The sequence below is a fragment of the Pseudophryne corroboree genome, chromosome 8, assembly GCF_028390025.1.
Source record: "Pseudophryne corroboree isolate aPseCor3 chromosome 8, aPseCor3.hap2, whole genome shotgun sequence".
In the NCBI taxonomy this organism is placed as follows: domain Eukaryota; kingdom Metazoa; phylum Chordata; class Amphibia; order Anura; family Myobatrachidae; genus Pseudophryne; species Pseudophryne corroboree.
In genome coordinates this window covers 114,198,533-114,221,325 of record NC_086451.1, presented here as the reverse complement: position 1 = coordinate 114,221,325, position 22,793 = coordinate 114,198,533, and the positions used below count along the sequence as shown (strand labels likewise).

The 22,793-nt window shown below is 49.7% G+C and overlaps 1 protein-coding gene across 4 annotated transcripts in view; it reads left to right on the top strand.

Annotated features, from left to right (window-relative positions):
- Nucleotides 1–22,793, top strand: part of POMT1 (protein O-mannosyltransferase 1) — a 191,574-nt gene that overhangs the window by 40,182 nt on the left and 128,599 nt on the right. Inside the window, exons 1-2 of one of the 4 annotated variants that reach the window (XM_063936868.1) lie at nucleotides 20,047–20,083; nucleotides 20,814–21,297. The exons of 2 other annotated variants lie outside the window; for them this stretch is intronic. The gene's annotated coding sequence lies outside the window, so the exon portion shown is untranslated. Of the gene's footprint in view, nucleotides 1–20,046; nucleotides 20,084–20,632; nucleotides 21,298–22,793 lie in introns of those variants that run through there. One more of the 4 variants, XM_063936869.1, reaches the window with a different exon arrangement.

Genomic DNA, 22,793 nt, shown 5'->3' with positions numbered 1-22,793 from the left:
CCTCTGTAGTTTGCCCCAGTAGTTTGCCCCCAGTACTAGAGCCCCCCAGTAGTTTGCCCCAGCAGTAAAGCCCCCCAGTAGTTTGCCCCCAGTACTAGAGCCCCCCAGTAGTTTGCCCCTCCGTAGTTTGCCCCAGTAGTAAAGGCCCCCAGTAGAAACGCCTGTGGTACACATATAGGAGGGAGGGAGGGGGGAAAGAACTATACTTACCTAGCCCCGCTCCCGCCGCAGTCCTCTCTCGCCGCCCGCTCCTCTGCACTATGAGAGACACGTCATGACGTCTCTCCCATAGCGCGCACTGACAGAGCCGGAAGCCGGAGCTCAGTACTGAGCTCCTGCCTCCGGCTGCCGCTGCGGAGAGGGAGACGGGCGCCCGCTGGTAACGCGATCTCAGCGGGCGCCCGGCATCTCCCTGCAGCGCCGCCCGGGACATCGGGTTAGGTGAGCCGGGGGAGGCGGAACTGCGTTCCGTCTCCTGGTGGAACTGACGGAACGCAGTTCCGGCCCGTTCCGGCTCACTTTAACCCCTGCTTCTGATAGACCAGAGTTTTACCAAACCCCGCTATTACAGTCCAGGTTTTAAAGATATCCATGCTTGAGCAAAGGTGACACAATTAGTACCTCAGTCAATTGATTTCACTTCTGGACTGCATGGAGTTCCTTAAAACCTGGGGGTATATTTACTAAGATTCTCTTTTCTGACGATTTCAGCCGAGATCAATCTCGGCTGACATTGGCAGTGTGAGAATGCAACGTATTGAGAAAAAACACTGTAATTTACTAAACTATCGTGTTTTTTTTTTCATTCTAATTCACTGATGTCGGTGTAATTCGTATTGCCGGCAGCGTTTTACGTGAGAGAATAGTAAAACACTGCCGGACTTAACACAATGAAGCCCGGCTGGATCAGTGAGATCCATGCAGGGCTTCATTGTTTACAGTATTGAAATAGTTGTTTTTTTAAATTGCGTGGGCGTGGCTTGACTGTCAGCCGAGGCAGTCACACCTTCAGACAGCTCCTTTCTTTACTACCCTAAAACGGGCCTAAAACCCCTACCTACCTGGCCTGTTGCCCTATACTGCCCTGCCTGTTTCCACCTGGTTGGGCTAGGTTGCAGAGCCGGGGGACAGGCTTCTCCTGTCCCTGCAAGTTGTGGCCTACCCACCTTCCAGAAGCCGGGACCTCGCCTGGACACTCCTCCACCGAGAGCTCCGGTATCTCTGGTGGCCGCCATGAATTTTCCCCCACATAGAGGACGTCCTTCTGGAGAAGAGACACAGGGACTGCAGCCTCAGGTGATTCGCTGCGGCACTGTACGCCGCAGTCAGGAGCCCTGGGTGTGCTGACAGAGCGGCCCCCTGGCAGCGGGACTCGGGAGGTGATCATCCTGTGACGCGCCGGAGGTGAGACGCAACTGCTCCCGCCTGCCTCCTGCAGCACTCCCTGACCCTGTACAGACTGTTCCAGAGCTCAGACCCCCGGTAACACAGCGCTGCTGACTGCTGCTTGTTATTTGGCACCTGCTGGATGTGGGAAGGTGTCCCTACATTGATCGCCCTGCCTCTTTCCCCCTCTCTGTATACTACAGCTGTGACATAAGGAAAGGACTGCGCTGCATTACCCACTCCATCTGTGGTGTGCGGTGCGCAGTGCTGGCTCCCCACAACTGCCTATTACAGTGAAAATATCGTGAGGAGCTGACTTTTTGCACTCTGCCTGGCTCGCTGACTGTGCAGCCGTGTTCTGTATGTGCTCCCCACCTGCTGCTTGCTTGCTCCCACCCACCTCTGCTGCCTCTTCTGTTGCGGTAGGGCCTGGTTCGTGGAATCAGGGAGAGCTCCTGCGGATTGCGACCTTTCCCATGCCTCTCCAGCCATGACCTCATTTCATTTCCTGCCTGAGGTGGACCTCAGTACCACAGCCCCCACACCCTCTTCCATAATCCACACTATATACCACGCCAGTAGACTCATCACGAGTTTGGCTAAATCTGTGGCCTCTTTTCATCCATCCTGATGAACTGCGGACAAAGCTACCTCTGCTGTTGACGAGTGCAGCACTCATTAACCTCGCCAGGTGCACTCTTCAACCAATAGCTGGAATATCCTTACATAGCTCAGTGTGGAGACCTCTATTTACTTTCCTTACATAATTGAGCCCCGCTCTCTCACAGTGGATCAGGCCCTCTATCACGTTATTTAGGGCCCTGTAGGACCCCTGCAGTTTTCCGGAAAGGACAGCCTTCTACCGTAGGGCACGGGTTTCCTACACATTGCGATACCAGTATATCACCTTGGAAGGTTGCTGACGATACCTCACCACAATATGTTACCTTACCACAATATGTTTCTGTAATGTGACCTCATTCCATCCTGGTTCCTATATATATGTGTATATATATATATATATATATATATATATATCTATCTGAGTGCTACCAGTGCTACCCTCCCCGCTCCAATTGTGTAATTTACATCTATCTTCTTACTCATCCTCACTATGTCGAAAAATAAAAAAGCTCAGCCGGACCCCATAAACTTCTTTGGGAACAAAGCCAAATCTGCGCAGACGTAAGGATCTCTACTTGTTTCGCCTTCTTCTCCTCCGTCCTCTGATTCAAGTATTGACCTGCAAATACAAGCCGTGATGACCAGCTTACTGGAAGGTGTATAGTCTGCTTTTAAACAGGAACTCTCCAAAGCGGTCTTGGAATTTAAATCAGAAATCGCTTCATTGGGGACCGGGACTGATGCTTTGGAAACTAAAACTGATGACCTCTGTCGTTCGCAACAACGTCTGGACTCAGAACTTACTCGGCTTCATGACGAGCTTGAACTGCTTGAGAAGATCAAGAAAATCGATCCAGGCTTAACAATATTCGTATTCGCCATGTCGCGGAATCCGAGTCTGGTGCTTCTCTGCTGTCCTTTCTTAAGGATTTCTTACAACTCCTGGTGCCGGACCTCTCTAACAACGATTGCGACAGGGCTCACAGAACTTTAAGAGGCAAACCTTCAGCAACTCAACCTCCCAGAGATGTTATTGTACGCCTACACTACTATAAGTCCAAAGAACAAATTCTGTTCTCCGTCTGAGACTCTCCCACTATATTATTCCGAGGCATGCAACTGCAAATATTTCAAGACCTTGCTCCTTCAACCATTCAAAAATGGAGGGACCTTCAACCTACCACGAAGATCCTTTGCCAACATAACATCCGCTATAGATGGGGATTCCCCTTTCTTCTCCAGGTCTTTGCTTACAACACCATGTATCCAGCAAAGACCCTAGATCAAGCTCAGGACTTGCTCGCCAAATTGGATATACTCCCGGCCTCTCCTCACACCTAGTCATCCCTGGCTTCCCCTACAGCTCAGCGCCCGAAGCCACCAACAGTTGAATGGTCAAGAGTGGGCCATCAACATTCGAGGGACACAGATCCCCCCTGATCTCACTTGGTCACTTTCCATGCCTCCATTACCACCTATTGCAGTTCTTGGACACAGTTGTGTTTCCGTGACTATGATTTAGCCATGACCCCTGTTTGCCGGGTCCCTGCCATTTCCTTTTTTAGGATGATACTGGCCGGTCTGTCCCGATACTGGGACGGTCTCCTGCGTTTTAATTCTGTGTATATGATATTAGACTATTTCACTTCATATTGTTTTTGTTAGCCCACTTTTTTCGATGTGTTATTGTATCGATATTACTTAGATTTATCGATGTTTGATATACTGCCATCTCCCCTATTTCTTCCGCTCCCCTTCCTTCCCACCACCGCTTTTTTTTTCTCCCCTTTCCCTCTTTTCCCCTCCCCCTCTCTCTTCCCTTGTCCTCCCCTTCCTCATACCCCTCTTCCTTCCCCTATTTTCCTACCCCTCTCCACCTGTATTGGTAGCATGTTTATTCTCTCTCTTCCTACGAGTAGGGACAGCTTCTAATGTATCGAATACCCCAGACGAATCTGGGACCAGGATGTTCTGGTCATATTGGTTCTTTTTGCCACCCCCATGCACCCTCTATCATTACTGACTGTTGTTGATCTTTTGTTTTATGTAGCGGTCCTCGAGTGGGACCCGTCTCTTCAGGGTTGTTGCCCCTTTGGGCACTTTCTGTCTTCTTCTCTTTTCATATTATATTCTCATTTTGCCTTTCTCTCTCTTTTTTCTCTTTCTTTTCCTTGGTTCTGGTGTGGATTCTCTGTGAATGTTTTTCTTCCTCATTTTCTTTTTTGGCAATTCATCCCACATGAAATTAACATTCTACCCCACTTTCCATTATGGCTTTGAAACTACTCTCTGTTAATGTTAATGCGCTTAACTCCCCTAAAAAACGTACTATGGCCCTCATTCCGAGTTGTTCGCTCGTAAGATTTTTTCGCAACGGAGCGATTAGTCGCAAACTGCGCATGCGCAATGTTCGCAGAGCATCTGCGCCAAGTAAATTTGCAAAAGAGTTTGGTATTTTACTCACGGCCTAACGAAGAAATTTCATCGTTCTGGTGATCGGAGTGTGATTGACAGGAAGTGGGTGTTTCTGGGCGGAAACTGGCCGTTTTATGGGTGTGTACGAAAAAACGCTTGCGTTTCTGGGAAAAACGCGGGAGTGTCTGAAGAAACGGGGGAGTGTCTGGGTGAACGCTGGGTGTGTTTGTGACGTCAAACCAGGAACGAAACTGACTGAACTGATCGCAGTGGCAGAGTAAGTCTCGAGCTACTCAGAAACTGCAAAGAAATTTCTATTCACAATTCTGCTAATCTTGCGTTCGCAATTCTGCTATGCTAAGATTCACTCCCAGTAGGCGGCGGCTTAGCGTGAGCAATGCTGCTAAAAGCAGCTAACGAGCGAACAACTCGGAATGAGGGCCAATAGTCCTTGGTGCCTGTAACAAGGAGAGGGCAGACGTTGTTTTTCTCCAGGAGACTCATCTTACCGGTTCGCATACTCAGCTAAAAGGTAAGCAATACTCCCTGACCTATTTTGCCTCAGCTGATTGTAAAAAGCGGGGAGTTGCGATCCTATTCCACCGCCAGGTCCCTTTCATTCATGTCAAGATGATAACGGACCCGGAAGGACGTTACACTGTGGTAATTGGTCCCTTACGCTCAGATACATTCACCTTTATCTCCGTATACACTCCTAAACAGGACCAAACCCAGTTCTTTCAACACTTATTTTCCCGTCTTCACAAAATCGCACAAGGATACGTTATTCTAGGCGGCGATTTTAATACAGTTCTTGACCCTTCCCTAGATAAATCTGGCAGCTCAGGCCCCCAAAAAGACACTACTTTCTCTAGGGCATCTCTTACCCTTACTTCTTCCCTTAAACAATTTAACCTCTGTGACTCTTGGAGGTTCTGCCATTCCTCGGCCCGCGACTACACACACTACTCGGCCCCCCACTAACAATACTCACGCATCGACATGCTTCACGTCTCCCAGTCTCTTACCTCATCCTTAATAGACGCTGATATTACCCCCTTTTACGTGTACCGACCACGCGGGTGTCTACGTTCTATTGCATCTTCTACATGGTCCCCCTCCATCTCGCAAATGGCGATTAGATGACACATTGTTACTGTATCCTTCGAGGTTAACCGATCTCAAAACTGCCCTCAGGCATTATTTTGAGGAAAATGATACCCCTGAAGTCGCCCCTGGAATCGTATGGGAAGCCCACAAAGCCACTCTCCGAGGCCATATAATGGTAAAAACCTCTATTATGCGAAAAAAGATGACACAAGAGGTCTCATCTCTTGAACGTCAAATTTCACCTTACAAGCCCAACATAAACTTAACCCCACAGCCACACTTATTACTCAGATTTAAAACCTTAAAGGACAGTTGAATACTCTCCTCTCCCGTCGTGCTGCCACTATACCCTGCGGAAACTATGCCAAAGGTTTTATGATAAATCTGATAAAATCTACTCTTTGCTAGCCAACAAGCTATGGCGTGAGCAGGCCCTGACCTCCATAGACAAACTCTATTCTTCTACACTAAAAGGCTTCACATACGATTCTAGAGTGATGGTTGACGAATTTAGGGATTTTTATAATTCCCTATATAACCTCCGAGTGCCTCCTGCTTCTCCCCGTGACACTGAAGCTGTCCAGTCATACTTGTCCACTACGCCCCTATCTTGCATAACTGACAGCCAATTGTCTGCATTGAATACTGACATTACGCAAGAAGAAACTGTGACCGCCATTAAGTCCATGTGACTCTCCTGATGGTTTTACGGCTCAATACTATAAAACATTTGCGCCTGAACTTGCTGCCCACCTCACCTCTTTATTTAATTGCATCTTGAATGGCGCCTCATTCGCACCCGCTTCATTGCAAGCTGACATTGTGGTGATCCCAAAACCTGATAAATATCCCTCGAAATGTGCTAAATACCGGCCAATCTCTCTACTCAACGTATACCTAAAGATATACGCCAAAATCTTAGCATTGCGTCTCGCCATTCACCTTCGCCACCTCATTCACCCAGACCAGGTGGGCTTTATCCCAGGTCGCCAAGTATCCGACAATACCAGGAGAGCCATAGACGTAAGCCACTCTATCCACAGACAGAAACTCCCCTCACTGATTTTAGCTCTGGATGCCGAGAAGGCATTCGACTGTATTTCATGGTCCTTTGCCTTCCAGGTTCTCTACAGAATGGGCTTTGGCAGTAGATTCCTCCAAGGTGTTCAAGCACTGTACCACTCCCCATCGGCCACGGTTTCAGTTAACCACTTTACCTCTTCCCCTTTCGGGATTACTAACGGCACCAGGCAGGTCTGCCCGCTCTTTCCCTTAATATTTGCCCTAGTTATGAAACCCCTAGCTGCGAGGATACGTGCCAATGCTGACATTGCTCGTGTGCGGATAGGCCCAACTGAACACAAACTTGCACTCTATGCAGACGATGTCTTAATATCCCTGGGACAACCGGCTCAATCTCTGCAACCTCTCCTGGCCAAAATTGACCTTTATTACAAATTTTCCGGTTATAAAATCAATCCCGAAAAAACTAAAGTACTTGATTTCTATGTTACGGGCCCAACCAAATTGGCTCTCGAAGCTTCCTTCCCATTTAATTGGCATAAACGCAAACTTAAATACCTAGTTATCTATTTAACCCACCGGCATCACCAACTCTTTCAGGCTAACTTCCCCCATGTTCTAGACCAGGTCAAATCAGACCTGCTCTCGTGGTCTTATTTATATCATGGATAGGTCGAATTAATTTGGTGAAGATGAACGTGCTCCCTAAACTCCTTTAGCTGTTCCAAACACTCCCAATCTTTGTCCCCGCTTATGTATTTAAATGTTTAAGATACCAGTCCTCTCATTTTATATGGGCTAACAAGCATCACCGGATTCACTTACAACTGCTACAACTCCCTAGTCTTGGTGGAGGTCTGGGTATTCCAGATTTCAGACGTTATTATATTGCAGCGCAATTGGCTTCCTGTGTACAATGGTGTAACCCTTGGGCATGGAAGGTCTGGACTGAAATTGAGGCTGCTGAACTGGGGCTTTCTTCTGTCTCCTCCCTTCTGTGGATCCCAAGGTCCAATTGGCCCAAAACTAAAGTATCACACCCGATCATCCTTATCTGTCTGGGACTCAGCAAACAAAAAATACAGACTAGCCCCCACTCCATCTCCGATTGTGCCTCTCCTACATAACCCTGCTTTTCCTCCAGGTATGCACAATACAACATTCCTCCCATGGAGAAACAGGGGCATACTCTTTCTTAATGACATCTCCGCTACTGCACATTTTCCCCAATTCTCTCAAATTCAGGAGGATATATCTATTCCCACTAAACATTTTTTTCAGTTCCTCCAAATTAGACATTTTCACTCTACTATACACCCGATTATTACTAAACGACCCCTGACAGCTTTTGAGGCATTATGCCTTAGACGTTCTTCCAGTAGAGACCTGATATCTCTTATATACACATTACTTACTGACGACCCTTCTCCCCACCCTACTCCCTACGAGGCGGCCTGGGAAACCGACCTTCAAATTGCATGGGGTCCCCCTCCAAAGCATAACCAGCCTCGGGCTCTTTGGGTCGGTCTTGGTTGTTTAAATACCGGGGAAAAATTGAGTAGGGTCCCCCAGTATTTAGACAACCAGCTCCAAGCTCTTGGTTCGGTCCCCATTCCAAAAGTATGGGGGGAAAAAGACGTAGGGGTCCCTCGTATTTTTAAAGCCAGCATCGGGCTCCACTAGCCAGGGAGGTGATGTCGCAGCCGGGGGACACTTTTAAATAGGTCCCTGCGGCCAAAGCATCACAAACCCCCCAACTAGTCACCCCTGGGCAGGGTTCCCTGGGGGAGTGGGGACCCCTTAAATCAAGGGGCCCCCCCTCCAGGCACCCAAGGGCCAGGGGTGAAGCCCAAGGCTGTCCCTCCCATCCCTGGGCGGTGTAAAAATTGTGTAAAAAGAATATTGTCTTTTGGTGTGGAACTACAAGTCCCAGCAAGCCACCCCCGCTTGCTGGCACTTGGAGAACCACAAGTACTAGCATGCGGGGAAATAACGGGCCCGCTGGTACCTGTAGTTCCACACCAAAAGAAATACCCAAATAAAAACACAACACACACACACACCGTGAAAGTACAAGTTTATTTACACATACATGCACACTTACACACTCACACATACTTACCTAGTGTCCCACGGAGCCCATTGGTCCTTTTGACAAGTAGAATCCTTTGGTATACCTTTAAAAAAAATAAACAAAATACTCACCTATTATCCAGTGAAGATCGGTCCTCTTCTTTCCATGTAGGCATCCACAGGGTTAAAATAAATAATAAAACGAAAAACCCGGTCCATGCCACTAAAGGGGTTCCAATGTTTACACATGGAACCCCTTTCCCTGAATGCCAGGACCCCCTGTGACTCCTGTCATTAGAGGACCCGGCAGCCAATCAGAGAGCGTCACGTCATAGCGCTCTCCTGATTGGTTGTGCGCTCCTGGCCTGTTAACCTCGCGGACCACGATTTTCCAAACATTGACTATAATGGAGGACCGTGATCCTCCATTATAGCCAGTGCACTCCACCTGATTGACAGGTCAGGAACGCATAGCCAGGAGAGCGCTATGCCGTGGCTCTACCTGATTGGCTGCCGGATCCTCTAGTGACAGGAGTGACCAAACCCGGTTACACGGGTAAAACGCGTCTTACCTCTTCGCGGTGAACGGCAGCTCCAGCGGCCTCAGCTCAGGACATCCAGTGGCATCAGCGGCACCAGTGACACCTACCCATGACCATGTCCCTGGACGCCTCTCAATCGTGAGCTCCATCTGTTAACAAGCAGCGGCGGGTACAGCCTCTCGCTTCTCTTCCCGAGTTCTGAACCTACACTTTCTCCCGGCTCCCGTAGTCACACATCCCCTTTCATCAGAAGGGGATACACGGTACCTCTTATACAGGCTTACACTGTGTCCATTAATCTCCCCAGGACCTTTGATGACTGAATTAATATAAGGGTTTTTTTTGTGTCCGTGAACTTCTATTGTAAGCTATCTTTTATGTATCATTTCTGTGATTTCACAATAGAAACTGTCAATTTTCAGTTACTTTAAGGAGGGCTTCATGTGTGCTATGTCAAGGATAGCATGGGGTTACAGTGCTACGGTCTCAGGATAGGCCAAATGAAAGCAGCTTTCAATGGTATACAGCAAACATTCTATGCATCATGTGTGTAAGCATCATGTGTGTAAAATCAATATTAGCATATTGTTTCTGTTTTGAATAAGCCTGATTGAAGCTGCTCTCAATGATTAATATATGGTGTCTGGCTTAAAGTGAAAGGTTACTCCAGATTTATACCTTAGTGCAGCCACTTATAGGCTCAATGTGTCCAAATTCTGGATAAGCCAAATAAAAGCTTCTCTTAAAGGTTAACACATGAGGTTTGGTCTCATGGGGAAGACCCTTCCATATTTATACCCTTGTATTGCCACATATACTGTAGACCTAATGTGTTTAATTTCGGATTATGTGATTTCTCTTTGGTCACAACACTGATCCTTATTCTTTAGGAACGGAGAAATTTTCTTCACTTCCCTTACTAATTTTTACTATACAGGACTCTCATTGGTGATTTAGTGGACTCATTCACCTACGGCAGTTCTCCAACTGGTGGGGTAGATGTCCATTATCTAACACCAAAAGCAGATCCGTTCTACTCTCTGAGTCTATCTCATATTTTCATGAACTCTCATCAATGATTCAGGAGATGGACGCACGGAAATATCTATAACCTACTATCATATATTACTGCTCATGCCCAATCTCGTACGATCTTGGAAGCTATAGAGTAGAGGGCTGAGTCAGTACCTGGTGGGGGACCCCAGGGATTACTCAGTGTAGTAGGTACAGAACCAGGACTCATTGACAGCAGATTCATGCTAGTCTTTACTCTTCGTTTCTGCCACCTCAGGCATTTTACATCTAAACTCTTAAGCCTTGAACACCCAATGCTGCTTCACAACAAAACGCTGAAATCTTGTATGTATTAGCAATGACAGTAGTTTAAGATCACTGAACCTTTTTGTAACATACACTGAGCTCTTTCCGCCAGAAATCTCCCAATCAACAGGGAGTGAACTGTATATGAAAAAATATTAATATTTTCTGCCCACCGCTTTTAGCATACATTTGTTTGTTTGTAATAGGAGAATATATTTTAAGAGATGCAAATAAAAGTTATATTTTAATGATGTCATTGTAACACTTTAGTATAATACTAATCAAGAGTGCGCCCACAGAGAAGTCTTCTTTCTTTTCTTTTTTTGTAATAGGCACACAGTAGCAATTACTGACTTCTAGGTGCACCACCAGTAGACTCTATAGTGGCGTTTTGGCCAGTTATCACTTGAGTACTGGTTCTTATAACCAATAAGTAACACTAACAGTGCGGAATCATACCTTTGTTTTTTGGAGATTTGTGTTTAGTAAATTTCCGAGATTACAATTAGAAAAAAAAATACTAGAATGGATTCGGGAGCTTAATAAATATCCACCCTAGACTGTAATGGTGGAGTTTGCTAAACTCTGATATAAACAAAGGCCACTGCTGTTTGATCATTTGCAGTCAGATAATAAATGAAAGACTGTCTGGGTAATACAGGACACTTCTCAGAAAGACCTGGTTCCGCATGTCTCATTTCTCTTCTCTTTCAGACTCTAGAACAGATAGACGTATAGAAAGTGTCACATCTCCTATATAATTGCCCAGATCTGTCACTGTTTGACTGTGTGGTTAATGCTGGGCGGAGTCACAGTCAGAGTTACAGATCTGGCCAAATACCTCGCCGCCATCTTCATCCCCGGACGCATCCTTCTCCTCCCGGTTCTCGGCTCCTGTGCTGCGGTTAGAAGGGCGGCTGAGCCCGGCCACAGGATGAGGCCGCCTCTCGCCAGTACTGCCGCTGTGGCAACCGCGGCTCCCCGGCTCCCGACTCACTGTCAGCCACTGCATCCTCCTACCGGTTCCCAACTCCTGTGCTGTGGTTAGGAGGGCGGCTGAGCCCGGCCACAGGATGAGGCCGCCTCCCGTCGTTGCTGCGGCCACCACAGCTTCCTGTCTCCCGACTGTCAGCCGCCGGGGGTGCGCCTAGTGTCACTGAGCGGCGCACTTCCTCCCATCACCTGCTGCTGCTGCTGCAGACTAGCCGCAAACCCGTCTCCCAGCCCCCGCCGCCGTTACCCGGACAGCAGGAGTAGCAGCAAGTGTGCGGGAGCGCGCATCCAGTTCACTACAGTGCTGCGGCTCCTGCTCCTGGAGATTGTGTGCTGTCTATAACACTAGTGAAAGGAGTGTTGCAAAACAGCTACTCAGTGTAAGAAGTGTTACAACATACCTCTCAACTTTTCAAACTTGAGAACCGTGACCCCAAAAAAGGGACGTTGCCTAGGGCGTGGCTCCCGTTTTTCTTCATTTTGGGGGCATCCCCAGCCAGGGCTGGTTCTACACCTTGCGGCGCCCAGTGTGAAAGTTACCACCCGCCCCATACCCAACCCCCCCCCCCCCGCAGCAGAATAGTTCGTGAAAAATAGGGGCATGGCTTTATAGGGGAGGGGAGGGGCCACAGTTATACCACCAGTAGCTGTGCCCCCAGATTTGCCCCAAGTAGGCACGCCCCCCAGTTGATTTGCCCCCTGCAGCTGTGCCCTCTGTAGTTGTGCCCCCAGTAGTTGTGCCCCCCTGTAGATTTGCACCCAGTAATTGTGCCCCCAGCAGCTTTGCCCCCAGTAGCTGTGCCCCCAGTTGATTTGCCCCAGTAGCTGATCCCCCTGTAGCAGTGCCCCCAGTACGTGCCCCCTGTAAATCTGCCCCCTGTAGATCTGCCCCCAGTAGCTGTGCCCCTTGTAGCAGTGCCCCCAGTAGCTGTGCCCCCAGTTGATTTGCCCTCAGTAGCTGTTCCCCCTGTAGATCTGCCCCCTGTAGCTGTGCCCCCTGTATGTGCCCCCTGTAGTAGTGCCCCCAGTATGTGCCCTCTGTAGCAGCGATGCTTTCAAACCCTAAAAGAAAAAAAAATAAGATTTTACTTACCGATAAATCTATTTCTCGTAGTCCGTAGTGGATGCTGGGGACTCCGTCAGGACCATGGGGATTAGCGGCTCCGCAGGAGACAGGGCACAAAAATAAAGCTTTAGGATCAGGTGGTGTGCACTGGCTCCTCCCCCTATGACCCTCCTCCAAGCCTCAGTTAGGATACTGTGCCCGGACGAGCGTACACAATAAGGAAGGATTTTGAATCCCGGGTAAGACTCATACCAGCCACACCAATCACACCGTACAACTTGTGATCTGAACCCAGTTAACAGTATGACAACGTAGGAGCCTCTGAACAGACGGCTCACAACAAGAACAACCCGATTTTTTTGTAACAATAACTATGTACAAGTATTGCAGACAATCCGCACTTGGGATGGGCGCCCAGCATCCACTACGGACTACGAGAAATAGATTTATCGGTAAGTAAAATCTTATTTTCTCTAACGTCCTAGTGGATGCTGGGGACTCCGTCAGGACCATGGGGATTATACCAAAGCTCCCAAACGGGCGGGAGAGTGCGGATGACTCTGCAGCACCGAATGAGAGAACTCCAGGTCCTCTTTAGCCAGGGTATCAAATTTGTAGAATTTTACAAACGTGTTCTCCCCCGACCACGTAGCTGCTCGGCAGAGTTGTAATGCCGAGACCCCTCGGGCAGCCGCCCAGGATGAGCCCACCTTCCTTGTGGAATGGGCCTTGACAGATTTAGGCTGTGGCAGGCCTGCCACAGAATGTGCAAGTTGAATTGTGCTACAAATCCAACGAGCAATCGTCTGCTTAGAAGCAGGAGCACCCAGCTTGTTGGGTGCATACAGTATAAACAGCGAGTCAGATTTTCTGACTCCAGCCGTCCTTGAAATATATATTTTCAATGCCCTGACAACGTCCAGCAACTTGGAATCCTCCAAATCGCTAGTAGCCGCAGGCACCACAATAGGCTGGTTCAGGTGAAACGCTGACACCACCTTAGGCAGAAAATGAGGACGCGTCCGCAATTCTGCCCTGTCCGAATGGAAAATCAGATATGGGCTTTTATACGATAAAGCCGCCAATTCTGACACTCTCCTGGCTGAAGCCAGGGCCAGTAGCATGGTTACTTTCCATGTAAGATATTTCAAATCCGCCGATTTGAGTGGCTCAAACCAATGGGATTTGAGAAAATCCAAAACTACATTAAGGTCCCACGGAGCCACTGGGGGCACAACCGGGGGCTGTATATGTAGTACTCCTTTTACAAAAGTCTGGACTTCAGGAACTGAAGCCAATTCTTTCTGGAAGAAAATCGACAGGGCCGAAATTTGAACCTTAATGGACCCCAACTTGAGGCCCATAGACAATCCTGTTTGCAGGAAATGTAGGAATCGACCCAATTGAAATTCCTCCGTGGGGGCCTTCCTGGCCTCACACCACGCAACATATTTTCTCCAAATGCGGTGATAATGTTGTGCAGTCACCTCCTTCCTGGCTTTAACCAGTGTAGGAATGACCTCTTCTGGAATGCCTTTTTCCCTTAGAATTCGGCGTTCAACCGCCACGCCGTCAAACGCAGCCGCGGTAAGTCTTGGAATAGACACGGTCCCTGCTGAATCAGGTCCCGTCTTAGAGGTAGAGGCCACGGATTTTCCGTGAGCATCTCCTGAAGTTCCGGGTACCAAGTTCTTCTTGGCCAATCCGGAGCCACGAGTATCGTTCTTACTCCCCTTTGCCGTATAATTCTCAGTACTTTGGGTATGAGAGGCAGAGGAGGAAACACATACACTGACTGGAACACCCACGGTGTTACCAGAGCGTCCACAGCTATTGCCTGAGGGTCTCTTGACCTGGCGCAATACCTGTCCAGTTTTTTGTTGAGGCGAGACGCCATCATATCCACCTTTGGTTTTTCCCAACGGTTCACAATCATGTGGAAGACTTCTGGATGAAGTCCCCACTCTCCCGGGTGTAGATCGTGTCTGCTGAGGAAGTCTGCTTCCCAGTTGTCCACTCCCGGAATGAACACTGCTGACAGTGCTATCACATGATCTTCCGCCCAGCGAAGAATCCTTGCAGCTTCTGCCATTGCTCTCCTGCTTCTTGTGCCGCCCTGTCTGTTTACGTGGGCGACTGCCGTGATGTTGTCCGACTGGATCAACACCGGCTGACCCTGAAGCAGGGGTTTTGCCAGGCTTAGAGCATTGTAAATCGCTCTTAGCTCCAGTATATTTATGTGAAGAGACATCTCCAGGCTTGACCATACTCCCTGGAAGTTTCTTCCCTGTGTGACCGCTCCCCAGCCTCTCAGACTGGCATCCGTGGTCACCAGGACCCAGTCCTGTATGCCGAATCTGCGGCCTTCTAACAGATGAGCACTCTGCAACCACCACAGAAGAGACACCCTTGTCCGTGGCGATAAGGTTATCCGCTGATGCATCTGCAGATGCGATCCGGACCATTTGTCCAGCAGATCCCACTGAAAAGTTTGTGCGTGGAATCTGCCGAATGGGATTGCTTCGTAAGAAGCCACCATCTTTCCCAGGACTCTTGTGCATTGATGCACAGACACTTTTCCTGGTTTTAGGAGGTTCCTGACAAGTTCGGATAACTCCTTGGCTTTCTCCTCCGGAAGAAACACCTTTTTCTGAACCGTGTCCAGAATCATTCCCAGGAACAGCAGACGTGTTGTCGGGGTCAACTGAGATTTTGGAAAATTCAGAATCCACCCGTGTTGTTGCAGCACTACTTGGGTTAGTGCTACTCCGTCCTCCAGCTGTTCTCTGGACCTTGCCCTTATCAGGAGATCGTCCAAGTAAGGGATAATTAATACGCCTCTTCTTCGCAGAAGAATCATCATTTCGGCCATTACCTTGGTAAAGACCCGAGGTGCCGTGGACAATCCAAACGGCAGCGTCTGAAACTGATAATGACAGTTTTGCACCACGAACCTGAGGTACCCTTGATGTGAAGGGCAAATTGGGACATGCAGGTAAGCATCTTTTATGTCCAGGGACACCATAAAGTCCCCTTCTTCCAGATTCGCTATCACTGCTCTGAGTGATTCCATCTTGAACTTGAATTTTTGTATGTACAGGTTCAAAGATTTCAGATTTAGAATAGGTCTTACCGAGCCGTCCGGCTTCGGTACCACAAATAGCGTGGAGTAATACCCCTTTTCCTGTTGTAGGAGGGGTACCTTGACTATCACCTGCTGAGAAAACAGCTTGTGAATGGCTTCCAATACCGTCGCCCTGTCTGAGGGAGACGTTGGCAAAGCAGACTTTAGGAACCGGCGAGGGGGAGACTTCTCGAATTCCAACCTGTAACCCTGAGATACTACCTGCAGGATCCAGGGGTCCACCTGTGAGCAAGCCCACTGCGCGCTGAAATTCTTGAGTCGACCCCCCACCGTTCCTGAGTCCGCTTGTAAAGCCCCAGCGTCATGCTAAGGGCTTTGCAGAACCCGCGGAGGGCTTCTGTTCCTGGGAAAGAGCTGCTTGCTGCCCTCTCTTACCCTTTCCTCTGCCTCGGGGCAGATATGACTGTCCTTTTGCCCGCTTCTTATAGGACCGAAAGGACTGCGGCTGAAAAGACGGTGTCTTTTTCTGTTGGGAGGGGGTCTGAGGTAAAAAGGTGGATTTCCCGGCAGTTGCCGTGGCCACCAAATCCGATAGACCGACGCCAAATAATTCCTCCCCTTTATACGGCAATAATTCCATATGCCGTTTGGAATCCGCATCACCTGACCACTGTCGTGTCCATAAACTTCTTCTGGCAGATATGGACATCGCACTTACTCTCGATGCCAGAGTGCAAATATCCCTCTGAGCATCTCGCATATAAAGAAAAGCATCCTTTAATTGCTCTAAAGTCTGTAAAATACTGTCCCTATCCAGGGTATCAATATTTTCAGTCAGGGAATCCGACCAGACCACCCCAGCACTGCACATCCAGGCTGAGGCGATGGCTGGTCGCAGTATAACACCAGTATGTGTGTATATACTTTTTAGGGTAGTTTCCAGCCTCCTATCAGCTGGATCCTTGAGGGCGGCCGTATCAGGAGATGGTAACGCCACTTGTTTTGATAAGCGTGTGAGCGCCTTATCCACCTTAGGGGGTGTTTCCCAGCGCGCCCTAACCTCTGGCGGGAAAGGGTATAATGCCAATAACTTTTTTGAAATTAGCACTTTTCTATCTGGGTTAACCCACGCTTCATCACATACATCATTCAATTCCTCTGATTCAGGAAAAACTACAGGTAGTTTTTTCACCCCCCACATAATACCCCTTTTTGTGGTACTTGTAGTATCAGAGATATGCAAAGCCTCCTTCATTGCCGTGATCATATAACGTGTGGCCCTACTGGAAAATACGTTTGTTTCTTCACCGTCGACACTAGATTCAGTGTCCGTGTCTGGGTCTGTGTCGACCGACTGAGGTAAAGGGCGTTTTACAGCCCCTGACGGTGTCTGAGACGCCTGGGCAGGTACTAACTGGTTTTCCGGCCGTCTCATGTCGTCAACTGATTTTTGTAATGTGCTGACATTATCACGTAATTCCATAAACAAAGCCATCCATTCCGGTGTCGACTCCCTGGGGGGTGACATCACCATTACCGGCAATTGCTCTGCCTCCACACCAACATCGTCCTCATACATGTCGACACACACGTACCGACACACAGCAGACACACAGGGAATGCTCTATTGAAGACAGGACCCCACTAGCCCTTTGGGGAGACAGAGGGAGAGTTTGCCAGCACACACCCAAGCGCTATAATATATATGGGAACAACCCTATATAAGTGTTGTATCCTTATAGCAGCTTAAATATAGTAATATCGCCAAACAAAGTGCCCCCCCTCTCTGTTTTACCCTGTTTCTGTAGTGCAGTGCAGGGGAGAGTCCTGGGAGCCTTCCTCACAGCGGAGCTGAGCAGGAAAATGGCGCTGTGTGCTGAGGAGAATAAGCCCCGTCCCCTATTTCGGCGGGCTCTTCTCCGGAGTTTGTGAGATCTGGCAGGGGTTAAATACATCCATATAGCCTCAAGGGCTATATGTGATGTATTTTTTAGCCATAAAAAGGTATTATACATTGCTGCCCAGGGCGCCCCCCCAGCGCCCTGCACCCTCCGTGACCGCTGTGTGAAGTGTGCTGACAACAATGGCGCACAGCTGCAGTGCTGTGCGCTACCTCAGGAAGACTGAAAAGTCTTCTGCCGCCTGCTTCTGGACCTCTTCCATCTTCGGCATCTGCAAGGGGGGTCGGCGGCGCGGCTCCGGGACCGGACTCCATGGCTGGGCCTGTGTTCGATCCCTCTGGAGCTAATGGTGTCCAGTAGCCTAAGAAGCCAATCCATCCTGCACGCAGGTGAGTTGACTTCTCTCCCCTAAGTCCCTCGATGCAGTGAGCCTGTTGCCAGCAGGACTCACTGAAAATAAAAAACCTAAAAACTTTTTCTAAGCAGCTCTTTAGGAGAGCCACCTAGATTGCACCCTGCTCGGACGGGCACAAAAACCTAACTGAGGCTTGGAGGAGGGTCATAGGGGGAGGAGCCAGTGCACACCACCTGATCCTAAAGCTTTATTTTTGTGCCCTGTCTCCTGCGGAGCCGCTAATCCCCATGGTCCTGACGGAGTCCCCAGCATCCACTAGGACGTTAGAGAAAAATACTTACCAGCCTCGCTCCTGCTTCCGGACCGCTGCTGCTGCTGGCGGTCCGGAAGCAGCGTCGGCTCCTCTCTATGAGAGAGACATCATGACGTCTCTTCCATAGCAGCGCCGCACTGACACTAGGGGTCAATTTTGACCTCTAGCGTCAGTCAGCGATGCCGGCTGCAGCGGGCGCTCGCTGCAGTCGGGGAGCGGGGAGGGAGGGTGGATTAGTAGCGGCTCTTGCCACGGTGGCGCCCTCAGGGTAGCGGCGCCCCGGGCAAAAAGCCTGCTTGCCCGTGGCAAGAGCCGCTACTGTCCCCAGCACTCCCACGAGCATTTGGGCAGCCCCCAGCTCACCGCAGAGCAGCAGGTGATCATAGAATCCCCCAACTGCGGGACAGTGACCGAATAGCGGCACTGTCCCGCTGGAATCAGGACAGTTGGGAGGTATGTTACAAGAGTAAAAAATATGTTAAAAAATATAGTGTGTGGAGGGTGAAGGGCTGGGTAGGAGAGCAGCGAATGCGGGCTAAGGGGTAGTATAGGAGACCAGTGTGTGCGGTAAGGTACTGCAGACTGAGAGGTAGTGTAGGAGAGCAGGGGAGCAGTTAATTTTCCAACTGTCGGGATTCCGGCTCTCGAAATTCTGACGCCAGAATCCCGACACCCGTTAAAATGCCCGGAATCCCCACTACCCAAAGAGGAATAGATAAGTGTGACGACCTAAGGTCGCCACTGGGCCCGAAGCATGGCAAATGCAGCGAGCTCGCGAGGGGTCGCATTGCGCTCAAGGTCGGGATTCTGGTGTCGATATTGCGACCGCAGGGATCCCGACAGTCGGGAATTTATACCGAATCCAGAGAGCAGTATGTGGGGAGGGGTGCAGGCTATGGGGTAGTGTAAGAGATCAGTGTGTGCGTGGAGTGTGGAGTGTGCACACGGAAGGTGTGTAGCATAAGGAGTAGAGTAGGAGAGGAGTAGTGGGGAGGAGGGAATGCAAGCTTAGAGGTAGTACAGAAAATAATTGTCTGCGGGGAGGCAGTGGGTTAGTATAGGAGAGCAGTGTGTGGGGAGGGGTGTAGGCTGAGATGGGTAGAGTAGAGAAGCAGTGTAAGAGGAGGGGGGGTGCAAGCTGAGGGGTAGAGTAGGAGAGCATGCGCATGGTGTGTAGCATAAGGAGTAGGGTAGGAGAGGGGAAGTGGGGAAGAAGGGGTGCAGCCTGAGGGGTAGCGTAGGGTGTGTAGCCTAAGGAGTAGGGTAGGAGATGGGAAGTGGGGAGGATGGGGTGCAGGCTGAGGGGTAGCGTAGGAGAGCATGTGGAGGGGGTGCAGTTTAAGGATTAGGTTAGGTACAAGAAAGTGGGGAGGACGGGGTGCAGACTTAGAGGTAGTGTAGGGGAGAATTTTGTGCGGAGAGGGGGTGCAGACTGAGGGTTAGTGAAGGAGAGTAGGGTTGTGTCTATGTTCACTTCATGATCAGGACCAGGAAGTGACAGCACGAGAGGGCAGGAGAGAACTTCCGCCCTTACAGCAGCATAATCTTTTATCCATTCTCAGTTTGTTTGAGGTTATTTTGTTTTAAGTCTGCACCATTGTACCCAACAGTCAGGAATTATTCATACCGAATCCAGAAAGCACTATGTGGGGAGGGGTGCAGGCTATGGGGTAGCACGCCTCCCAACATGACCCTCTCCAGGAGGGACAGAATGCTCTGCTCCTGGACTTCCCTCTTAATTTATGATTGCCATCACCTGTGCAGTAACACCTTTCTTATCCATTAACCTGTTCAAAACAGGTGCCTGCAATCATAAATGAAGAGAAAGGTCCAGGAGCAGAGCATTTTGTTTCTCCTGGAGAGGGTCATGTTGGGAGGTATGGAGTAGTATAGAGATCAGTGTGCGCGCGGAGTGGGTAGTGTGCACACGGAAGGTGTGTAGCATAAGTAGGGCAGGAGAGCATGTGGAGGGAGGGGATGCAGCATAAGGATTAGGGTAGGAGCAGAGAAGTGGGGAGGACAGGCTTAGATGTAGAGTAGGGGAGAATCCTTCCTGATTATGAAGGGAATATAGATGCAACCCTGCTAACTTAAGCCCCACAGCCTGGCATGTGCCAGTAGTATTTGGGTAGAATCTAGTAGGCTGACCATACTAGCCCTTTAAACTGGAACACTCATGAATTACACAGGTTCTGTGGCTAATTAGAACCAGTTACATGCAGGCATGAAGTCAGCCAGCCACAGAACCTGTGTAATTCATAAGTGTCCCAGTTTAAAGGGGTGTAATAGGGTATGCCGGCGGCCAGCATACCGGCGCTGGCATACCGACAGCTGGGTGAGCGCAAATGAGCCCCTTGCGGGCACGGTGCGTGTATCTATTCTCCCTCCAGGGGAGTCGTGGACCCCCAAGAGGGAGAGAAAGTGTCGGTATGCCGGGTGTCGGGATTCCGGCGTCTGTATACTGTGCGCCAGGATCCCGGCAGGTGGCAAACTGAAGACCACCCGTTTAAAGGGCTAGTATGGTCAGCCTACATCTAGCAGTATTTGGGTGGATGTATTTGCTCCACTTCCTGGCTTTTTGACAGTACTTTTGTGCCCCACTTCCAGTTTGTAGCTTCCGGTCCGGGGGGCAGCTGCTCTGGGACCCGCTCACCTCCGCCAGCCGCTCCAACACTCACCACCAGCGGCTGCTGTTCACGCGTGGCCACTGACGTCACCTGCAGCTCCGGGACTTGCAGCGGCTCCACGGTCTTCACTCTCCGCACCGGATCCATCTTAGCAGGCTGCGGCACCGGGGCCCGATCCTCCTCACTCGCCGGCTTGGTAAGTGACTTCCGGTCATCCCGCTGCTCCGACCGGTCCGGCTGTCTTTCTCCGGCTGTCACGGGCGTTCTCGAAGGCTGTAGGGGCTCCACAGACTTCACCCGCCGCACCGGGCCTCCCACGATCACCTCCGAGAGCTGCACCCGTCCCCGCTGGTCATCTACCGCTGAGGCTACAGCCGCCGCCAGCCACGTCTTTACAGCACATACAGGAGCCGGCTGCTCCTTCACTGCCTCCCGCTGCACCTTCACCGCTGCTGACTCCCCAGGTACACGATCAGTTTCTTTTTCGTCAGCATATTCAGGAGCCGGCTGCTCCTTTACTGTATTTAGCTGTACATCCTCTGTTGTCACTGTATGCATAGGCACAGTCTCCATTAATAAAGCACACGCAGGGTCTTGTCTTGTCATTCACTACAGGTTGCAACCCAGCCATGTTGTCACAAGCATGTAGCACCTCAGCACTCGCTGGGACCTGTAGTTCTCAAGATTTACTCGTAGCAACCCCAACTGCACAGGGTACTAGTACAACACTTAGGTTAAGCTTGCTTGGGGTTATGCGCCTACGTCCACTGGGTAACACAAAGCTGTATTCACTCCCTGAGCCAGGGATGTCCTCACCCGATCCTCCACCACCTTCCAGCACTACCACGGGAGACGAAACAACCTTGCGTTGCTTTGCCTCTTTTTTGGGGGGTACCCCGTCTGGGCCTCCCTCAGTGGCTCTCCAACTTGCCTCCGACACATCCATATTCCCACCCTGCCTGCCATGGACCCAGAGCCGGGCATAGGCAAATGCCTAGGACATTTGGTATGCCATGGGACACAAGCAGCTTCTGCTGATTAAAATGATATGCCGCACAGAATATAGGCATGCCGCATATTTTAATTAGCAGAAACTACTTGTGCATCCTAGCCACATAGCAATACAAATAAGATGCAATTTCAATAAAAATAGGCACCCCACATTAGCAAAGCTACCAGCTGACTCATGCCACGCATCTCCTGCTGCATTGACATTGAGGCAAGATTTATGAGGACACATCTGTATCCAAGCAGAGGCAGAGGTCACAGTATTAGCGTCTGTGTGAATCCTGTGTGCAGGTGGGTTGGTTGTGCAACAGTGTTTCGTATATTTGTAAGGGACATTGTGTATAAGGGCATCAATAATTGGAGTCATTCCGAGTTGATCGCTCGCTAGCAGTTTTTAGCAACCGTGCAAACGCTATGCCGCCTCCCACTGGGAGTGTATTTTAGCTTAGCAGAAGTGCGAACAAAAGGATCGCAGAGCGGCTACAAAAAAAAATTGTGCAGTTTCAGAGTAGCTTCAGACCTCAGCGCTTGCGATCACTTCATACTGTTCAGTTCCGGATTTGATGTCGCAAACACGCCCTGCGTTCTCCCAGCCACGCCTGCGTTTTTCCGAACACTCCCTGAAAACGGTCGGTTGGCACCCAGAAACGCCCACTTCATGTCAATCACTCTGCGGCAGACATTGTGAATGAAGCCTCGCTAGATCTTGTGTAAAACCACATCGGCTGTTGTGAAAGTACGTCTCGCGTGCGCACTGCGCCGCATGCGCAGAAGTGCCGCTTTTTCACTTAGTTGCTGCGCTGCAAACATTTTTATGTAGCGATCAACTCGGTATGACCCCCAATGTGCGACATGTGTAAGTGACAATATGTGTCGTCATGTGTATACGGGCATTAATGTGCGGCATGTGTAAGGGACATTAAGTGTATAAGGGCATTAATAAAAGTTGGCA